This window comes from Rhinatrema bivittatum, chromosome 5, assembly GCF_901001135.1.
Source record: "Rhinatrema bivittatum chromosome 5, aRhiBiv1.1, whole genome shotgun sequence".
Classification (NCBI taxonomy): domain Eukaryota; kingdom Metazoa; phylum Chordata; class Amphibia; order Gymnophiona; family Rhinatrematidae; genus Rhinatrema; species Rhinatrema bivittatum.
Genome location: NC_042619.1, coordinates 376,035,557 through 376,058,173, shown reverse-complemented (window position 1 = coordinate 376,058,173; position 22,617 = coordinate 376,035,557). Strand labels below are relative to the sequence as shown.

The following is a 22,617-nucleotide window of genomic DNA, read 5'->3' as shown; positions in this document are numbered from 1 at the left end:
ATACTGTAACACAAGAACATAGACTTTATATTACAGTTCTCTTCTCAGTTATGTGATTCTGTCAGTAAAAACAGTAAGCAAAGATAAAGCGCAGTTGCTTACCTGTAACAGGTTCTCTCCTAGGACACCAGGATGTTAGTCCTCACATGTGGGTGACATCATCCCGATGGAGCCCGGCACGGAAAATTTTGTCAAAGTTCCTAGAAACCTTGGCCAGCAGACTGAGCATGCCCAGCCTGCTACTTTCCGCATGACCACGCGAAGTCCCCTTCAGTCTCGTAACATAGCAAAGAAACGAGTGAAAAAATAAAACAAACCGAAGGTGAACCCAACATCGTGGGGAGGTGTGCGGGATTCCTGAGGACTAACATCCTGCTGTCCTAGGAGAACTGTTACAGGTAAGCAACTCTGCTTTCTCCTAGGTCACACGCAAGATGGTACTCCTGACATGTGGGTGAATACAGAGTTCCAGACCGCTCCTTTCAACCAGAGAGACCAACAGCAACTGAACAAGGTGCCCACGGGCACAATATAACCGCAGTGCTTTAGGAAAAACAGGAGGCGGTCTGGTCCCACAAGGAAAACAAGTGAAGAGAGTTGGGTTCAAGTCTGGAACAGGTTGCGCAGGACCAACTGACCAAAGGCACTGCCCTGATGGCTATATCCCTGTCAAGGCAGTAGTGAGCTGCAAACATGTGGAGAATACTCCAGCTCACAGCCCGGCAAATTTCAGCAACAGGGACCGTACGCATATGGGCCACAAACGCTGCCATGGCCCAGAGTGAGCCTTTACTCTGCCGGCCAGCTGGAGGCCTGCCTGCTCATAGCCGAAGGCAATGCAAACCGCCAGCAAGTTTGATAGGGTTTGCTTACCCATTGCCTCTGCCCCCAGCCTGTTGGGGTCAAAAGACACAAAGAGCTGGGTGGACTATCTGTGGCTTACTGTGTGGTCTAGGTAAAAAGCCAGTGCCCAATTACAGTCCAAGGTATGGAGAGCATGTTCCCCTGGGTGGGAATGTATCCTCACAAAGAAGGTGGGTAAATCAGTCACCACCTTGGGCAAGAATTTTGGATGTGTATGCAAGACCACATGGTCGTGGAAGAACTTCGTCTATGGTGCATACGTAACTAGGGCCTGAAGGCTCACTGACCCTGCAAGCAGAAGTGATCGCCACCAGGAATATAACTTTCCAGGTGAGGAACTTCAGACCACAGGACTTCAGGGGCTCAAAGGGAGGCCGCATCAGTCTCACCAAGGCTACGTTGAGGTCCCAGAACGCTGCTGGATGCTGAAGAACGGGCTTCAGTTAGAGGAGACCCCGCATGAAGCGTCCAACTAGGGGCTGGACCGAAACGGATGTGCCAGCAACACCTTGGTGGTACGCACTGACAGTGCTAAGGTGTACTCTGATGGAACTGGTCTGTAGCCTGGACTCAGACAGGTGCCACAGGTAGTCCAGCAGCCGGGGCAGAGGGCATGAGAAGGGGTCCAACCCAAGCCCTCCGCACCAGATGGAAAAGCGTTTCTACTTTGAGGTGTAGGACTTCCTAGTTGAAGGTTTCCAGGACTCGATCAGGAACAGAGAAACACAGTCCAAGAACTGTAATGGCTGGAGGATCATGTGCTCAACATCCAAGCCATAAGGGCTAGCGCCCGGAGGTTTGGGTGGCACAGGGTACACCCTGGTTCTGTTATGAGGTCTGGCGCTGTCCCCGATGGGATGGGCGCACGCACCGACAGGTCCTGTAGGAGTGGAAACCAAACCTGCAGAGGAAATGAGGTTGCCACGAGAATCATGGTCCCCCTGTCCTCCTGATGCTTCGACAGGGTCTTCGAGAGAAGCGGGAGAAGTGGGTATGCATATAGGAGGCCTTGCCCCCAGTGATGGGAGAAGGCATCGCAGGCCGGATGGCCATTCCCCACTACTAGGGAGCAGAACTTTCTTACCTTGTGATTGAGAGGGGAGGGCGAACAGGTCCACATCCGGCATACCCCAGCGGCAGAATAATTCGGCCGCTACTGCAGAGTTGAGGGACCCCTCATGTGGTTGGAAGGACCGGCTGAGGTGGTCTGCTAGTGTGTTGCGGTGACCTGGCAGGTAGGTCACTCGCAGATACATCCCTTGAGAGAGGGCCCAGTTCTAAACCTGTATTACCCTCCTGGCAGAGGAGGAATGAGCCCGTGCTGCCCTGTTTGTTGATGTACCACATCGCAACCTGGTTATCCATCCTGATCAGGACTTACTAGTGAGGATGTTGGGGAGATACCAGTTCCGGAGTTGGTTTTCAGGGGTGATGAGTCAGACGAACTGAACGAAATCACTGTCAACCTGGAAGATATAGTAGGCCAGATTGACAAACTAAAGAGTAGCAAGTCACCTGGACCGGATGGTATGCATCCCAGGGTACTAAAGGAACTCAAAAATGAAATTTCTGACCTATTAGTTAAAATTTGTAACCTATCATTAAAATCATCCATTGTACCTGAAGACTGGAGGGTGGCCAATGTAACCCCAATATTTAAAAAAGGCTCCAGGGGTGATCCGGGTAACTATAGACCAGTGAGCCTAACTTCAGTGCCGGGAAAAATAGTGGAAACTATCCTCAAGATCAAAATTGTAGAGCATATAGAAAGACATGATTTAATGGGACACAGTCAACATGGATTTACCCAAGGGAAGTCTTGCCTAACAAACCTGCTTCATTTTTTTTGAAGGGGTTAATAAACATGTGGATAAAGGTGAACCGGTAGATGTAGTGTATTTGGATTTTCAGAAGGCGTTTGACAAAGTCCCTCATGAGAGGCTTCTACGAAAACTAAAAAGTCATGGGATAGGAGGCGATGTCCTTTCGTGGATTACAAACTGGTTAAAAGACAGGAAACAGAGAGTAGGACTAAATGGTCAATTTTCTCAGTGGAAAAAGGGTAAACAGTGGAGTGCCTCAGGGATCTGTACTTGGACCGGTGCTTTTCAATATATATATCAATGATCTGGAAAGGAATACAATGAGTGACGTTATCAAATTTGCAGATGATACAAAATTATTCAGAGTAGTTAAATCACAAGCAGACTGTGATACATTACAGGAGGACCTTGCAAGACTGGAAGATTGGGCATCCAAATGGCAGATGAAATTTAATGTGGACAAGTGCAAGGTGTTGCATATAGGGAAAAATAACCCTAGCTGTAGTTACACGATGTTAGGTTCCATATTAGGAGCTACCACCCAAGAAAGAGATCTAGGCGTCATAGTAGATAATACATTGAAATCGTCAGCTCAGTGTGCTGCAGCAGTCAAAAAAGCAAATAAAATGTTAGGAATTATTAGGAAGGGAATGGTTAATAAAACGGAAAATGTCATAATGCCTCTATATCGCTCCATGGTGAGACCACACCTTGAATACTGTGTACAATTCTGGTCGCCGTATCTCAAAAAAGATATAGTTGCAATGGAGAAGGTACAGAGAAGGGCAACCAAAATGATAAAGGGGATGGAACAGCTCCCCTATGAGGAAAGGCTGAAGAGGTTAGGGCTGTTCAGCTTGGAGAAGAGACGGCTGAGGGGGATATCATAGAGGTCTTTAAGATCATGAGAGGTCTTGAACGAGTAGATGTGACTCGGTTATTTACACTTTCGAATAATAGAAGGACTAGGGGGCATTCCATGAAGTTAGCAAGTAGCACATTTAAGACTAATCGGAGAAAATTCTTTTTCACTCAACGCACAATAAATCTCTGGAATTTGTTGCCAGAGGATGTGGTTAGTGCAGTTAGTGTAGCTGGGTTCAAAAAAGGTTTGGATAAGTTCTTGGAAGAGAAATCCATTAACTGCTATTAATCAAGTTTACTTAGGGAATAGTCACTGCTATTAATTGCATCAGTAGCATGGGATCTTCTAGGTGTTTGGGTAATTGCCAGGTTCTTGTGGCCTGGTTTGGCCTCTGTTGGAAACAGGATGCTGGGCTTGATGGACCCTTGGTCTGACCCAGCATGGCAATTTCTTATGTTCTTATGTTCTTATGTTCCTTGGACAACAACTGATCCCGAAATGCCCACAGGGCGTACTGTATCACCCAAAGCTCCAGAAAGTTTATCTGGCAGTGTGCTTCAGTGGCAGTCCAAAGGCCTTAAGTGTGCAGATCATTCGTGTGGACTCCCCACCCCTGAGGAGAAGCATCGGTGGTGAGGGTCACCTGGGGTGGTACAGGCTGGAAGGGAAGTCTATGCTCTAGATTGGGAAGGGCTTCCCACCAGGTCAAGGATAGCTTGAGGTCACTGACCATGATCAGAGCCTCTAGATCCTGGGATACTTGCTGCCACTGAGACTGCAAGGCCTACTGAGGGTCCGCATTCGGAGGCGGGTTAAGGGTGTTACATGGACAGAGGCCACCATGTGGTCCAGCAGGCGGAGTAGAAGACGAGCTGACACCCTTCTGCTGTTGTGGATGAGGGTGGCCAGTGAGGAGGGGGCAACCGCCCGATCCTTGAACAATAAAGCTTTTGCTTGTGCTGCGTCCAACCTGGCACCTATGAAGCCCAGCAGCAGGGACAGGCAGAGGTGCGACTTGGGAAAGTTGATCACAAACCCCAAAGTCTGCAGGGTTTGAACCGTCAGGGCCAGAGCTTGCAAGGCTCCGGAGCGGGAGTCGCTCCTGACCAGCCAGTTGTCCAGGTATGGGAACACATGGACCGAGCGATGCCTGAGGTAGGCAGCCACCACCGCCAAGAATTTGGTGAAGACACAGGGGGCTGATGTCAGCCCAAAGGGCAGTACTCTGTACTGAAAATGTGCATTCCCCACCACGAAGCGGAGGTACTTCCTGTTGTTGGGGACGACTGCAGTGTGCGTATGTCTCCTTCAGGACAAGGGAGCAAAGCCAGTCCCCTCTTTGGAGGAGGGGGAATCAACGTGCCCAGGGAGACTATCTTGAATTTTTTACTCTTATGAGAAATTTGTTCAATGCCCTGAGGTTGAGGATGAAAATGGGGTGAAGCGGCCATTCTTTTTGGGATGAGAAAATACCTCGAGTAGAACCCGCGGCCCTGCTGTGTGCGAGGGACCGGTTCCACTGCGCCCGCTGTAAGAAGGGCGGAGAGTTCTTGTTGAAGAACGACCATGTGGGCGGAGGAATCCCACGATGAGACATGGGGGAGAGGTCTCCGGGAGCAGACTGAAGTGCAGGTGGTATCCCTGGCGGACGATGGAAAGGACCCAACGGTCCGACGTGATTCCCTCTCAGTGTGGGCGAAGTTCAGGAGTCTGACACTAACTGGTGGGTCGGGTGCCAGGGGAACTGCCAGTTGACTTTTGCTCCCTCACTGCCAGTCAAAAGCCCATGGCCGGGGTTTGCTGGAATGCTGGTTGGGGTCTGGGGGTCCACTGTTGGCGGGGGCGACCCTTAGAACTGGTCCGGGATGTGTGAGTCCGAGCGGCCGGAGGGTAATACTTCTGCTACTGGTAGGCCACTGTTGGAAACAGGATGCTGGGCTTGATGGACCCTTGAGGTCTGACCCAATATGGCAATTTCTTATATTCTTAATGTTAATCCTTTATCTGCTGCTTAACAGGCATGGAGGATTTCTCTTGTTAAACCAAACATTACATCGGGCTCATATATGGACAGTTATTACCATGCCAGAAAGATCTCTGTCCAAACAGATCGATATTTTAAGGATTTTTCCACCAATACATAAGCTCAAATCCGGCAGTTTGAAGTGGTGTTGGGGGAGGCATTCGAAGGAGCTGGACTGGCGAGTCCATGTCTCCCATGTGGGTGTGATTCAAGGTAAGGTGGCTATTCACCACAAACTGGAAATCTTAAGAGAAGCAAGACATTTGAATAAGACTTCTAAACTTTACCAAAGTATTCTCTACCACACTGATGGATTATGCTCCAAAAGCAGATCTTTGTAGAAAATGTTCCACTTGTCACCAATACCATTTCCTCCCTTCTGGGGTGCAAAGGTGGCCACAAGCAGACCTCAGAGTTTGCCAGTTTGCTATGGATAGCCTGGAAAAGTGCCTGAGCGATAAGGCTAATAGAGCAATGCTTTTTTGCCTCCTTTGCTTTTGAGCAAGATTGCACTTAAAATTTAGCACCAGTTTTTTCTGGCAGAAAGCTGAAATTTCCTCAAGTAGAATATGGATTTTTCCTGACTTTTTCCCAAGTTAACAGGCCAGAAAAAAAATTGATGTTCGTGTGCTAAGACATCATTTTTCAAGGTGCTACATTATTTTTTTTTTTTGTTACCCTTGCAAATGTTTAAAATAGACAATTTTCTACAAGTTCAGTCAACGGAGGGACTCGCCTGGTTTCTAGAATTTCTTCTGATGTGGGGGCTGGCCCTGTTGGTCATTCTTGAATCGGTTCCTTCATTATCAGTTTAAACTAATTTTTTTTTACTGTTTTTCCGCAAAGATGAAAATCAGTTTGAACCGATGCCAGCATTTCCTCCCTCAGAAGACCAACAGCGGGGAATGCGGAGGAATTGTGCCTGGACTGTACATGCGTATGGGACCAGCATGCACATGTAGGGTGCCACTAGGGAGGAAGGCCAGAGCCGCCAATGAGAGCAAAAAGGGAACTGTGTCCTCCTGGAAGCAGGGTAGAGAAGAGGCTTGGGAAATAAGAGGGAGATGCTAGGAGTGGAAGAGAAAGAGAAGAGGTAAGAGTAAAGATGGAAGGAAAAGAGGGAGTTGCTAATGGGAGAAGAGCATTACTGGAAAGAGGGGAGATAGGGCAGGTGGAAAGGAGAGAGAGGAGAGGCTTGAGGGGAAGGACTGAAGGAGTGGGGGAAGAAAGAGGGGGTATGCTGGGGAAATAGATCATTAAATTTTCATCTAGACCTGCCAATGATTTTGGAATTATGTAGTCCTTTACATGGGGGCTGGTAATCAACAAGCATTTATACAGTGAAGTCTGGATAGTACATGGTACAGACTTTTCTGAACATTTTCAAAGCATACGAGTAAGTTTACTTTGAAAACACTTGAATAATTGGCAGAGTAAGCGCACACGTTCACTCACTTTGGAGGGTGTAACTTACTCGCATGCACACATTTTAAAATCAAGGAGTATGTGCACTTAAGTGTCAACTCGGTGCCCTGGAGAGCCTCTCCTCAAGTGTGCGCAGCATACAGGCGAAACCAGGCCACACGCGCGTTTGCGTGCTTCAAACCAGGGTCCATTTTCTGAAAGTTACGGATGCATGAACGGCTTTGAAAATGACCCATCAGAAGTTTGGGAAACCCTTCTATAGCATCCTAACCTGATAATATATATACACATATACACATACATACATATATATATATATATATATCACACAAATATATATACTTTTTTTTATCCTAGCTTGTGTCCACCAAAATAAAGTGATATTTACCCAGAAATAAAGCAAATGTTGCTTACCTGATGTAACAGGTGTTCTCACAGGACAGCAGGATGTTAGTCCTCACAAATGGGTGACATCGAGGATGGAGCCCACCACGGAAAACTTCTGTCAAAGTTTAAACAGAACTTTGACTGGCCCCTACTGGGCATGCCCAGCAAGGCACTGACCCTGCAGCCAGCAGGGGTCTCCCTTCAGTCTGATGTTCAAAGCTACAGGCAGTGCCTAGAAAGTAAAAATAAAACGAACCCAACACCGCGGGGAGGCGGGCGGGTTTCGTGAGGACTAACATCCTGCTGACATGTGAGAACACCTGTTACATCAGGTAAGCAACATTTGCTTTCTCACAGGACAAGCAGGATGGTTGTCCTCACAAATGGGTGAGTACCGAGCTGAGGATGTCCCGACTTGCACCAAATGTACCCAACGGTGTGCAGCAGGCACAACAACTGAGGAGAAATTTGGGAAAGGGCATCCGCACCCTACCGGGTAGGTGGAAGGGTGTTGGTACATCAGGTTGGAAAAAGGTTACGCAAGACAGACTGGCCGAAGATGGAGTCCTGTCTTCCAGCCTTGTCCAAACAATAATGGGCTGCAAAAGTATGGAGAGAACTCCAGGTTGCAGCTTTGCAGATGTCAGGAAGCGGCACCGATCGAAGGTGTGCCACTGACGTCGCCATGGCCCTCACAGAGTGTGCTTTAACACGGTCTTGAAAAGGAATGCCAGCTTGCTCATAGCAAAAAGAAATGCAGTCCGCCAACCAGGAAGAAAGAGGCTGCTTACCCACAGGTTGTCCCAACTTATTAGGATGGAAAGAGACGAATAATTGAGTGCTCTTCCTGTGGGAAACTGTACGGTCTAGGTAAAAAGCTAGAGCCCGTTTACAGTCTAGGGTATGCAGGGTCTGCTCTCCAGAGTTGGAGTGGGGCCTGGGAAAAAAGATAGGTAGTACGATAGATTGATTGATATGAAACTCCGAAACTACCTTAGGTAAAAATTTAGGGTGAGTGCGGAGTACCGCCCGGTCCTGCAGGAGCTTAGTGTAAGGCGGATAGGTAACTAGGGCCTGTAATTCACTAACCCTGCGAGCTGAAGTAACAGCCAAAAGGAATAACACTTTCCAAGTGAGATATTTCAAGTCACAGGAGTGCAGAGGTTCGAAAGGAGGTTTCATTAGACGACCAAGAACCAGGTTAAGGTCCCAGGATGGGGCCGGAGGACGCAAGGGTGGCTTTAGATGGAGTAAGCCCTTAAGAAAGCGTGTTACTAGGGGTTGTACTGAAATAGGATTACCCCCAATACCCTTATGGAAGGCGGCTACCGCACTGACATGCATTCTGATAGAAGAGGTTTTAAGACCTGATTCAGAGAGATGCCATAAATAGTCCAAGAATTTGGAGATTGGACAGGAAAGGGGATCAAGGGACTGAGAAGTGCACCATGAAGTGTACCTTTTCCATTTGTATGAGTAAGACTTTCTTGTGGAAGGCTTTCGTGAAGCTATCAGGACCCGAGAAACGGAATCTGAAAGGTTAAATGGTTGAAGGACTAACCTTTCAACATCCATGCCGTCAGGGACAAGGCTTGGAGGTTGGGATGGAGGAGGCATCCGTCGTTTTGAGTGAGCAGATGCGGGTCCTTTCCCAGAGGAATGTGCCTGCGGATGGAGAGATCCTGGAGTATTGGAAACCATACTTGGCGTGGCCAGTAAGGTGCTATCAGGATCATGGTTCCTCCGTCCTGGCGTAGCTTCACGAGAGTCTTTGACACAAGAGGGAGTGGAGGGAATGCATAGAGCAGACCTGTTGTCCACTTGAGGGAGAATGCATCTCTCGGCCGAGAGTGCTGGCTCCGAATGAGAGAGCAGTAATCGTCCACTTTGTGGTTCTGAGGGGACGCAAAGAGGTCTATGTGGGGAGAACCCCACTTGTGAAACAGAGAGGTCGCTACCAGAGGATCGAGTGACCACTCGTGTGGTTGGAAGACACGGCTCAGCTGGTCTGCCAATACATTGTCTACTCCCGGCAGGTAAGTGGCCCTGAGGTACATGGAGTGGGAGAGGGCTTCCGCCCAGATCTGCGCAGCTTCCTGACACAGAAGGAAGGAGCCTGTGCCTCCCTGCTTGTTTATGTACCACATGGCCCACTTGGTTGTCCGTCTGGATTAAGATTATCTGATGAAATAGATGATCTTTGAAAGTTCGGAGCGCATAGCGGATTGCTCGAAGTTCCAGGAAATTGATCTGGTGTTCGGCTTCCTGTTTGGACCATAACCCTTGGGTTTGAAAGTCGTCCACATGGGCTCCCCAACCGATGTGAGAAGCGTCGGTGGTTAGGATTACTTGCGGATCCGGTGGAAGAAAAGGTAAGCCCTGAAGGAGGTTGACCTGAGTCGTCCACCAGGTTAAGGATAGGCGCAGCGCTTGTGTGACTGTGACTATGGAGGACAGAGGCTGAAAAGCTTGAATCCATTGGTGTCGTAGAGTCCATTGTGTTACTCTCATGGCTAGACGGGTCATGGGAGTGACTTGAACCGAGGATGCCATGTGTCCTAGGAGAATGAGGAACTGGCGAGCCGTGGCAGTGTTCTGAGACTGGAGCTGGCGAGCCAGGGATATTAGGGTGTGGACCCTCTGAAGAGGAAGGTAAGCCTTTGCCTGTAAGGTGTCCAAGTCTGCCCCAATGAAGGATAAGGTTTGAGACGGGACTAAGCAAGATTTCTCGTAATTGACAAGAAACCCTAAGGAAAGGAGTGTTTGAATTGTCAATTTTAGGGAGGATTGAGCTATCTGTTGGGTGGAGGCCCTGATTAGCCAATCGTCCAGGTAGGGGTAGACGTGGACACCTTCCTTCCTTAGGAATGCTGCTACCACTACGAGACATTTTGTAAAGACTCGTGGGGCAGAAGCCAGACCGAAAGGTAGGACACGGTATTGATAATGGTCGTGGCCTACTAGAAACCGCAGATATTTGCGATGGGAATGTGTGATCGCAATGTGGGTATAAGCGTCCTTGAGGTCGAGAGAGCACAGCCAATCCCCTCTTTGTAGCAGAGGGAGCAGCGCGCCTAGGGTTACCATTTTGAACTTCTCTTTTTGAAGGTATTTGTTGAGGGCTCGAAGGTCCAAAATGGGACGTAGTCCCCCTGATTTCTTTGGTATTAGGAAGTATCTGGAATAGAATCCCTTGCCTCGTTGAGAGGGAGGAACGGGTTCTATAGCATTTGATTGCAGAAGAAGAGATACTTCCTGTTGTAATTGAGCCAAATGGGTGGATAGACTCCACGCTTGAAGAGGCGGGGAGTCTGCCGGAAGAGTTATGAAGTTGAGGTGGTAACCCTGTGCGATAATTGTTAGCACCCACTGATCTGAGGTGATCTGCAACCAAGGTTGTAGAAAATGGTACAGTCGACCTCCTACAGGAATGTCTGGAAGAGGGGTTTGGCATGTGTTCCATACCAGGGAGTCAAAGGCCAGCCGCAGGCCCAGGAGGAGGGGCTACAGTAGGCCTTTGTCTCCTAGGCTGACGCGGCTGAGGCCTAGTAGAGGATCGAGCTGGACGAGGCCTGGCCGATGGAGGGTAGTAACGGCGTGGCCGAAAGAACGACTTCTTAGAGTCCTTCTTAAGTGGTTGTTTGGAGGAAACCTCAGACGGAACAGAAGAAAGTTGTTTCAACGTCTCGTGGTGATCTTTCAATTCAGCTACTATTTGCTGAATTTGTTCTCCAAACAAATTGTCCCCTAAGCAGGGTAAATCCGCTAAACGATCCTGGACCTCTGGGCGAAGGTTGGATGACTTTAACCAAGCCCAACGTCTGGCCGAGATGGCAGTAGCTGAAACCTTTGTGGAGGCATCGAAGATGTCATAAGCCGTTCTGATCTCGTGCTTCCCCGCTTCAAACCCTTTGTTAAGAAGGGCCTGAAGCTGTGGCTGGTATTGGTCAGGTAATGTGTCAGCAAAATCTTGCATCTGTTTTAGGATGGCTCTGTTATATTGCGTCATGTAGAGTTGATATGAGGCTATGCGAGAAATCAGCATAGCTCCATGGTACACTTTCCGTCCCACACTGTCCAGGAATTTATTGTCCTTGACCGGTGGAGCGGAGGAGTGTGGCTTTAGACGCTTGGCCTTTCTTTGTGCGGACTCAACCACAACAGAGCGATGATCCAGTTGAGGCTTTTGAAAGCCTGGTGCTGACTGGACGAGGTATGTGGAGTCAGCCTTTTTGTTAACTGGTGATACAGATGAAGGAGATTCCCAGTTTTTCTTTAAGAGATCGAGAAACACCTGGTGAATGGGGATGGAAGCGATGATTTTTGGAGCATCCAAAAATTGAAGCAGTTCCATCATCTGGTGTCTGTCATCGGTCTCAGATTGCAGCTGAAAAGGTACAATTTCGGACATCTCCTTTACAAAATTAATAAAGGAGAGATCCTCTGGAGGAGATCTTTTTCTACTCTCTGTAGGAGAAGGCGGTGATGGTAAATCTGTGTCAGAAGATATATCATCACCCCAGGTATCATAGGGATCACTTGGGGGTTGAAGCCCCGATGGACCTGGTTGAGGATCCAAAGGCATCGAAGGAAACCTTGGAGGAACCGGCGGTACAATCGGTACTGGGAACGGCATCGAGGGTTTCGGTGCTGCCGATGGAGTCGGTGCCGGTCTTGGAACCGATGGAGCCAAAGGATAAATCGGTGGAGATATTCGAGAAGGCACCGATGGGACCACCCCGGAAGGGGGAATCAGGAACGGTGTTTCTCCCGCCGATGAAAATCCAGTCTGAGACGATGGCGCTGTCGGTACTACTGGAATCATCGATGGAAGGGCATGTACAAGTGCCTCCATACGTTGTAGTAGCGGTGCCAGCGCTTCCACCAAAGGTTCGGTGGTCGGTTCCTTCCTCGGTGGCAGAGTCGGTGCCGGAATCGGTGCCGGAGACGGTGCCAATGGAGGTTGGAATCTTTGCATCGCTTTCTCGATGGCCTCCTGGACCAGCCGGTCCAGTTCTGCCCGGAGACCAGGGGTAACAATACCCGGCTCGACGGGAGAGGGAGGCTGAGGCAGAGCCAGAGGGACCACCGTAACCGGTGGGATCACGGCTCCCACACCCCTAGAGGGTGAGGGTTTCCTCGATGCCTGCGAACGAGACGTGGACGGTGCCAAGTCTGATCGAGGCCTCTTAGTCGGTGGCTCGGCTTGTTCAGAGGTCGATGACTGTGGATCCTCGACAGGCCGAGACTTGTGCCGTCGATGGCGATGCTTGTCCTTCCGGTCTCCTCGCCCATCCGGGGAGGGGACAGGAGTCGACGGCCGAGAAGTCATCGATGGTGGACGGTCACCGGAGGGTTGACGATGGTGGTGCAACTTCGACGGTGCCGGTTCCGATGACGTCGATGCTATCGATGGCGTTGGGGTGGGTGCATGGAAGAGGAGCCCCATCTTCTCCATCCTGGCCTTGCGACCCTTAGGTGTCATTAGGGCACATTTGGTGCAAGTCAGGACATCATGCTCACTACCCAAACACAAAACACAAACCCTATGGGGGTCTGTGATTGACATAGTCCGGGTACAATCCGGGCATCGACGGAACCCCGTCGCCATGGCTTAAGGCCAAATTTAGTCGCGGGCTCGGTAATTGCCAACAGGCCTCGAGGGCCAAATTCGACGGTAGTCGAAGAAAAAAGGCAAAAAACTTACCGGTTTCCGCGGAGGTGACAAAAATTTGTCGAAGGGAGACCCCTGAGGGGCAAATTTTCTTCGGAAAGAAAAATACCGAATTCCTGTCAGGAACGTGGTAAGAGAGCTCCTTTCACCGCGTGGCAACTGCTGCGCGGAAAAAAGAAGACTGAAGGGAGACCCCTGCTGGCTGCAGGGTCAGTGCCTTGCTGGGCATGCCCAGTAGGGGCCAGTCAAAGTTCTGTTTAAACTTTGACAGAAGTTTTCCGTGGTGGGCTCCATCCTCGATGTCACCCATTTGTGAGGACAACCATCCTGCTTGTCCTGTGAGAAAAAATGTTATCCCTGAATTTCTCCTGTTTTTCTTCTCAGAAAGTATAAAATAAAAACCAAAAAGGAAGGTCCCGTCCTATAAGATCATTCATGGCAGGTAGTTAAGATCTATGCTGTATAAATCAGTAAATTCAGAACTGCTGCGCCAGTTAGCAGCTGCGGAATACGTGAATGTTTTTAGTTGCAAATATTAAATGAATCATATGATTTCCTTGTACATACTTCATTCTCTATCAAGTTTGCTTTTGATGTGTAAAGTTAAAAAAATATATATCACAAAATAAAAGTTATCAAACTATACAGGGACAATTTGCATGTTTGGCCTTCCTGTTATATGGTTATGTTGTTAATCCCTAAGTTCCATGTAAACCGGTTTGATATGAATCTTGTCATGAAGATCGGTATAGAAAAATGTTAAATAAATAAAATAAAATAAATGTTCCATTTTGCATAAAGTGGAAAACCATGGTTAAAATACTGTTCATGGCTTATAGTTGACATTTGGTTGATTTTACTGTGTGTTTCTAGGAAGAATTACTTGACAAACTAAATGTTATCACTACCTCTGTGTGTCAATGGTTATTTACAATTATTTTAATTTCTATGGGTCGATTATATCATCAAAATATATGTTATCAATTTTAAATCAAACAGTTATGCAGCATGACAAACAGGTAATTGTGTTTCTATGTTTATTTATTGGACTTAATACTGAGAACATTGGGTTTTGGGGTTTAAAGCAAATGGGCTGACAGACAGACATATGCAGCACAATGAGCCATACCACATGAATAAGAAAAGGTCAAGAGACAGGCACATGCTGAAGAAACAATACATGGCAATCATGGGACAAAAGACCAAATGACTGGATAGTCAAATTCCATGCATTCTGGAAATGCATTCTATGTTCTGCAGGCTATAAGGGTCATGCCTATGCCCTATCAGAGAATATTCTTAAAGACACAGCGCTGATCCTGAGCAGATTTATTCCTGCTGAATACATCCCAAGTCCTGGTTTGGCCAAACTTGAAAGAAAATACCCAAGTCTGGTATTCTTCTAGGTGCAGATTATTATACAGGAATTTAACACAATACTGCTTCATTACCACTATCCACCTTTAAAGATCCCGAGACCTCATAAGCAGACAAACGTATAGAAACTGTAAGCAACGATAGCAGTGTAATCACAATATTAAAATTACTGAACTGTGAAAAGCGGTTTAACTGTGTCCCAGTTCACCAACAATACAAGGGCGCCATCTAGCATCCATTTGTGACTCTCTACATTTTTTTTACAGTAAGAATACAACTACATTTCTGGAATTAATAATTCTCCTCCCCACCACAATTAAGAGTTGTCAGGATACGAATAGAAGGGCTTCTTACCAATGACACCCTCAAGCTCAGTTCCATCTTCCACTTCTAATGTCAGAGACACTGGCACATTTTAAACACAGAAGCTACAGGAAGATCTTAGATTTTAGGCTGAAGCCAAACAACTCCATCCCCAGCCCTTGACAGGGAATTTCAAACAATACAACAGAACTCCAAAACAAGCATCTTCAAACCAAAAGCACATGGAGTTGGAAGGCTGCTTACAGTCCAGATCATTCAATCCTATACTGAAGCCTATGTTGACAAGCCACACATGGCAGATAAAAGTTTAACCCGCAGAAACTTTTAAATTAAAAAAAAAAAATTGACTTTAGGGGATAGGGACAACCAAGCATCTTTGAAGATCTCAATCTGTTCCTTAAACTTTATTTCAGGAGAATTATAAAAAAAAAAAAAATTAAGATGAGAGGTAAAAAATATCTATGCAGTGTAACCCCCCCCCCCCCCCCCCCCCCTAAAAATGCATATGTCTGGGCATCAGCACGCCATCTCTACTACTGTGCCAGAAGGAATATCTCCTTTCTGCCCAAGTTACTTAAACCCATATCCTCATAAAAGGCTAATATTGTCAAAGCACCAAAACTATGAACTCTTTGTAGAAGCAGGACTGTGTGTCTCTAAATCAGTAAATCTTACAGGCATCAAAAGGGATACACCAATTACTTTTCCTAGGGTGTGCATGCTTTTACCTCTTGTATTCTGAAAAACAAAAATCAGATCTACAACATAAAATGGCAAGCTCAGTTAATCAACATGTGGCTGCATATGTATTTACACAATGGGTAAACAGATTCAACCGAATGGAGACCATAAGTCACAAGCTAATTAAATTATAACTGCTGTGGTTGCCAGAAAGCACTAAAATGATATACACAGCAAGGGAAGAGAGATGCTCTATCAGAGAAATGATTTATATTTACATCTGCAAATAAACCTTATCATTCAAGAACATACCACACTGGGTCAGACCAAGGGTCCATCAAGCCCAGCATCCTGTTTCCAACTGTGGCCAATCCAGGCCATAAGAACCTGGCAAGTACCCAAAAACTAAGTCTATCCCATGCAACTGTTGCTAGTAATAGCAGTGGCTATTTTCTAAGTCAACTTAATTAATAGCAGGTAATGGACTTCTCCACCAAGAACGGTTACTACCCTAAATCAATTAAGCCTGATACTTCACTTTGAATGCATATACAGCGTTGCTCTCCGCTTCAACGGCAGGGGGAAATGTGGAAGAGAGGATTTACATTCAGACAACATCCAAGGCATTGATTTGTGCAGTCTGGATAAACAAGCATCGGGGTAACTTGCTTGATTATTATTATTAAAGGCTTTTATATACCAACTTTCTTGATACAAATCAAATCAACTCGGTTTACATCGAACTAAGCAGTAACTATAACCAACCAATCAACAAGAGAATTTAAAAGAAGCATAAAGTTACATTATAACAAGGGTGCCTTAACTGGGAGTGGGAAAAAAAGAGAGGGAGAATGAAGATAAAGTACTATATACAATAGAGTATGGGAGAGAAGCAAGGAGCCGACCTCATGACAACTTGTAAGCGTGATTTAGCGTTTATTTACATAAGTGATGGAACAATTCAAAGTCAGGCTGTTGGGCTAGTGGCGGGAAGGCTCGGCAGAACAGCCATGTCTTTAGTTTCTTTTTAAAAAAGTTAGTAGACAAGTTTCCTGCCTGAGGTCCGGAGGCATGGCGTTCCAGATGGAGGGACCTGTGATAGAGAATGTCCTGTCTCTGATGTTTGAGTGGTGTACAATTTTGATTGGAGGAACATATAAGGATCCCTTGTAGGCATCCCTTAAGGGTCTGGCCGTCGAGTGCAATTTGAGAGGGTGTAGCAGATCAGGAGGGGTCTGATGGTGAATATTTTTGTGGATAATTGTGAGTGATTTATGGAGAATCCTGAAGTTTACTGGGAGCCAGTGAAGATCTTTTAGAATGGGAGAGATATGCGCTCTGATTGGTATTCATCAAAATTCTCGCCGCTGCATTTTGGAGCAACTGGAGGGGTTTTATAGTAGAAGCCGGGAGACCTTGCAAGATGGAATTGCAGTAGTCGATCTTGGAGAACAGAATGGCTTGGAGGACAGATCTGAAATCGTAATGGAATAGGAGTGGTTTGAGTTTTTTTGAGTACTTGTAGAAGCACTCCTTTGTAGTGCGTTTTATAAATTGCTTTAGGTTCAAGTGACTATCAATTATGACTCCAAGATCTCTAACGTGGGATATTTGTATGTTAGATTGCAGTTGGTGATGGAAGGGACTGCCTTCTGGGGTGATTAGCAATAGTTCTGTCTTGGAAGTGTTGAGCACCAGGTTGAGGCTTGAAAGGTGATGGTTGATCGTTTGCAGGTGAGAGTTCCATAACTTCAGTGTTGAGTCCAGTGAATTGGGATTAAAATTTGAACATTGTCTGCGTATATATAGAACTTAAGTTTTAGATTTGAGTGTAAGTGGCAGAGAGGGAGTATGTAGATGTTAAACAGGGTGGGCGATAAGGAGGAGCCCAGGGGGACTCCGAATGGGGCGTTAGTGTGAGAGGATTCCTTGTTATTGATTTTAACCTTATAGCCTCTATTACTAAGGAAGGAGTCGAACCATCTAAGAGCTGATCCTGCAATTCCTATGTCTGATAGCCGGTTTAGAAGGGTATTATGATTTACAGTATCGAAAGCTGCAGAGATGTCAAGAAGGGCTAAGAGGAACGATCGTCCTTTATCAAAGCCAATGTATATTTGATCAAGGAGTGATATGAGGAGGGTTTTAGTATTGTGTTCTTTTCGGAAACCGCATTGTGACGGGTGTAGAATATTATGGTCTTCTAGGTAATTTGATGCGGCCGTTACTACCCTTAACCATTAAGCCTTATGATTTACCATTGATGCAACTCCAACATTACTCTCCGCACCAACGGCAGGGGGTGGCAGGAAATTCGAATCAAACAGTTACCAATAAGGGCCCCGAACTTGGTCGGTGAAACAGATAAGTATGGGAAAATAAGTGTGAGAGCTTGCTGGGCAGACTGGATGGGCCGTTAATAGTGTTTTTCTGCCATCATTTCTATGTTTATCCAATCCTTTTTTAAACCCAGCTACACTAACTACACAAACCAGATCCCTTGGCAACAAATTCCAGAGTTTAATTGTGTGTTGAGTGAAAAAGAACATTCTCCGATTAGTTTTGTGTGTGCCACATGCTAACTTCATGGAATGCTCTCTGGTCCTTCTATTATCCGAAAGAGTAAGTAACAGATTCACATTTACCCATTCTAGAACTCTTATGATTTAACACACCTCTATCATATCCTCCCTGAGCCATCTCTTCTCCAAGCTGAACAGTCCTAATCTCTTTAGTCTTTCCTCATAGGGGAGCTGTTTCATCCCCTTTATCATTTTGGTTGCCCTTTTCCATCGCAACTATATCTTTTTTGAGATACCGCGACCAGAATTGTACACAGTATTCAAGGTGCGGTCTCACCATGGTACGATAGAGGCATGATGACATTTTTATTCGCCATTCCCTTTCTAATAATTCCCAACATTCTGTTTGCATTTTTGACTGCCGCAGCACACTGAACCAACGATTTCCATGTGTTATCCACTATGACGCCTAGATCTCTTTCTTGGGTGGTAGCTCCTAATATGGAAACTAACATTGTGTAACTATAGCATGGATTATTTTTCCCTATATGCATCACCTTGCACTTATCCACATTAAATTTCACCTGCCATATGGATGCCCAATTCTCCAGTCTCACAAGGTCTTCCTGCAATTTATCACCATCTTCTTGTGATTTAATTATTCTGAATAATTTTCTATCTGTAAATTTGATTACCTCACTCGTCGTATTCCTTTCCAGACCATTTATAAATATATCGAAAAGCACAGGTCCCAGTACAGATCCCTGAGTCACTTCACTGCCCACTCCCCTCCACTGAGAAAACTGTCCATTTAATCCTGTTTCCTGACTTTTAGCCAGTTTGTAATGAATGAAAGGACATCGCCACCTATCCCATGACATTTTACTTTTCCTAGAAGCCTCTCATGAGGAACTGTCAAATGCCTTTTGAAAATCCAAATACATTACATCTACAGGTTCACCTTTATCTACATGTTTATTACCTCTTTCAAAAAAGTGAAGCAGATTTGTGAGGCAAGACTTGCCTTGGGTAAAGCCATGCTGACTTTGTTCCATTAAACCATGTCTTTCTATATGTTCTGTGATTTTGATATTTAGAATACTTTCCACTATTTTTTATGGCACTGAAGTCTGGCTAACTGGTCTGTAGTTTCCCGGATCATCCCTGGGGCCCTTTTTAAATATTGGGGTTACATTAGCCACTCTCCAGTCTTCAGTTACAATGGATGATTTTAATGATAAGTTACAAATTTTTACTATTAGATCTAAAACTTCATTTTTTAGTTCCTTCAGAACCCTGGGGTATATACCATCTGGTCCAGGTGATTTACTACTCTTCAGTTTGTCAATCAGGCCTACCACATCTGCTAGGTTCACCGTGATTTGGTTCAGTCCACCTGAAGCATTACCCATGAAAACCTTCTCCGGATCGGGTATCTCGCCAATATCCTCTTCAGTAAACACTGAAGCAAAAATCATTTAATCTATCCGTGATGGCCTTATCTTCTCTAAGTGCCCCTTTAACCCCTTGATCGTCTAATGGTCCAACTGACTGCCTTCTCAGGCTTTCTGCTTCGGATATATTTTTAAAAGTATTTACTGTGAGGTTTTGCCTCTTGGCCAACTTCTTTTCAAATTCTCTCTTAGCCTGTCTTAATGTCTTACATTTAACTTGCCAATGCTTATGCTTTATCCTATTTTCTTCTGTTGGATCCTTCTTCCAATTTTTGAATGAAAATCTTTTGGCTAAAATAGCCTCTTTCACTTCACTTTTTTTAACCATGCCATAATCGTTTTGCCTTCCTTCCACCTTTCTTAATGTATGGAGTACATCTGGACTGTGCTTCTAGGATTTTTTTTTTTTTTTTTTTTAAACGTCTAAGCCTCGTGCACATTTTTTTACCTTTATAGCTGCTCCTTTCAGTTTTTTTTTTCTATTTTTCTCATTTTCTCAGTTTTCCTTTTGAAAGTTTAGCACTAGAGCTGTGGATTTACTGTTCCCCCTTCCAGCCATTAATTCAAATTTGATCATATTATGATCACTATTGCTAAGCAGCCAAACCACCTCTCTCATCAAATCCTGTGCTCCACTGAGAATTAGGTCTAAAATTGCTCTCTCTTTCATCAGTTCCTGAACCAATCGCTCCATAAAACTCATTTATTCCATCCAGGAACTCTCTCTTTCTAGCATGTCCCGATGATACATTTACCCAGCCAATATTGGGGTGAAATCTCCCATTATTAATGCACTACCAATTTGGTTAGCTTCCCTAATTTTTCTTAGCATTTCACTGTCTCACCATCTTGGCCAGGTGGACGATAGTATACTCATCACTACACTCCTCTCCACACACAAGGGATTTCTAGCCATAAAGTTCAGCTTCCTAAATTCATAGGAACACAAGGTTTGCCATACTGGGTCAGACCAAAGATCCATCAAGCCCAGTATCCTGTTTCCAAAAGTGGCCAATCTAGGTCATAAGTACCTGGAAGGATCTCAAGGAGTAGATAGATCCCATGCTGCTTATTCCAGGGATAAGAAATTGATTTCTGCAACTCTACCTTAATAATGGTTAATGAACTTTTGCTCCAGAACTTGTCCAAACCTTTTTTAAAGGCAGCTACACTAACAGCTTTCACCACTTCCTCTGACTCTACTCTATTTTCTATCTTTTAACCAGTTCCTAAAGTGCAATAGGACACTGCCCCCATCCCATGATTTTTTTAATTTCCTAAGAAGTCTCTCATGAGGGACTTTGCCAAATGCTTTCTAGAAATCCAGATATGCTATATCAACAGGAAGATAGTGAGGCAAGACTTATTTGGCTAAATCCATGTTAACTTTGTCCCATTAAACTATGCCTATCTATACAGTAATTTTGTTTATGATAGTTTCTACCATTTTGCCTGGCAGAGGCAGACTGGCTGGTCTGTAGTTTTCCAGATCACCCCTGAATCCATTTTTAAAGACTGGCATTACATTGGCAACCCTCCATTCTTCAGATATTGTAGATGATTTTAATGATCATCATGCACCTTTTACCCCTTGATCATATAATGGTCCAACTAATTCCCTCCTTAAATGATGAGTAAAATCATTGTTTTAGACCCATGAACGAACTGATGGAACCATCTATTGGGAAGTTCTGCCTGTTCTTTGGTCCTCTCAAAGCACATTCCATAAAAATTATGCATAAACCAGATCTGAAACAATTTCATTTTAATGTGATCTACCGTTATGTGCACAGTTGTGTGCAAAAGTTCAGGTACCCCTGGTTAAATTTTGTGTTCAATGAATCTCTAAGTGAAGTACTCCCTAGCCAATCTGGTTCTCAGGATATCCAATGAATATGCATGAGGTTAATTTGTATGTACTGCCTCCACTGCAATCAAATCTCTCATGTGACATCACTGTAGAACTTTTGAAAATCAAACTGGCTGGTGATACTTCAGGGCCAGCTTGAGAAACCCTGTTCCAAAAGGTGGAGGGCACCACAAACGAGCTCCCAGGGGGCCACCAGTAGCCAGGAAGAAAAGAAGAGAGTCAGCCTCTGCTGTCTGGGGTCTAGTGGAATGTCGTACCGAGGGGGGAAGATACATGTGGCTGCTGGTGGACCAGATACCTCCAGCTACTGAAAGACAAAGGGAAAGGCCATGCAGCCGCTAGTGGACCTCATCACACCGGCAGCTGAGCAGACCCGAATGTGCAGACCCAAGGTATTAGAACTCACGAGAGCAGTACTTTCTCTGTGCTGATCTCGCAAAGCATGATATCAGCATGAAGGAAGTGCTGCCAATTTTTAATACTGCAGGGCCTGCACAGAGAAGGTGGCAGCAGAATGGGCTTCAGTGCCAGAAGCAGCAATGAGCGATCAAATCTGCCCCAAAAGCCATGCAGCGGCAGTGACAGCAGGAGCAGGAATGAGAAAGGCTCAGAAGCTGCCAGCAAAACAAAGGGCAGGCCTGACTTCAGTTTGTGTGAGAGAGAGAGGATGAGTGCCTACTTAGGTGTGTGTGTGTGTGAGAATGAATACCTGTTTGGGGGTTCATCTGTGCATGCACCTGTCTCTCGATGCCTGCTTGGGGATGACTGCCTGTGCATGAGAGTGAGAGAAAAAATGGGTGCCTGCCTGGGAGTCTGCCTGCGAGAATGAATGGGTGTCTGCCTGCGAGAATGAATGGGTGTCTGCCTGGGTGAGAGCTTGTGTGCGTATGAGGGAATCTGGGGGAGTAAGAGCTTTTGTGTGCATCAGGGGAGAGAGGGACTTAGAACCTCTGTATGAGTGTGTATGTATGAGAGCATGTATGTATGTGTGAGAATGAACATGCGAGTGGGTTTGTGTGAGCGAGAGAGGATAAAGTTGGGTGTCCCCCTAGCTCCCCTAATCCTCGACAATCTTGAGATAACTGTAAATCAAATTCCCAGGTATGGACAGCAGGGGCTTTTCTTTATCCTCAGTTTTAATTATTGCGTGCTATTTGATGTGTGTGCTGTTTTGAAATATTTTATTGATGCTTGGGAAATTTTTTTAAATGGATATTACTAATAGATATTCTATTTGTCAGTAGTTTTGAAGTATTTATTTTTAGTATGATTCTACTATTATAATTGATGCTTTGTTTCTTGATATTAAGAACATAAGAAATTGCCAT

The 22,617-nt window shown here is 45.6% G+C and overlaps 1 protein-coding gene across 9 annotated transcripts in view; it reads right to left on the bottom strand.

The window, feature by feature from the left end:
* Nucleotides 1–22,617, bottom strand: part of MAP4K4 (mitogen-activated protein kinase kinase kinase kinase 4) — a 491,439-nt gene that overhangs the window by 38,842 nt on the left and 429,980 nt on the right. The window lies entirely within an intron of this gene.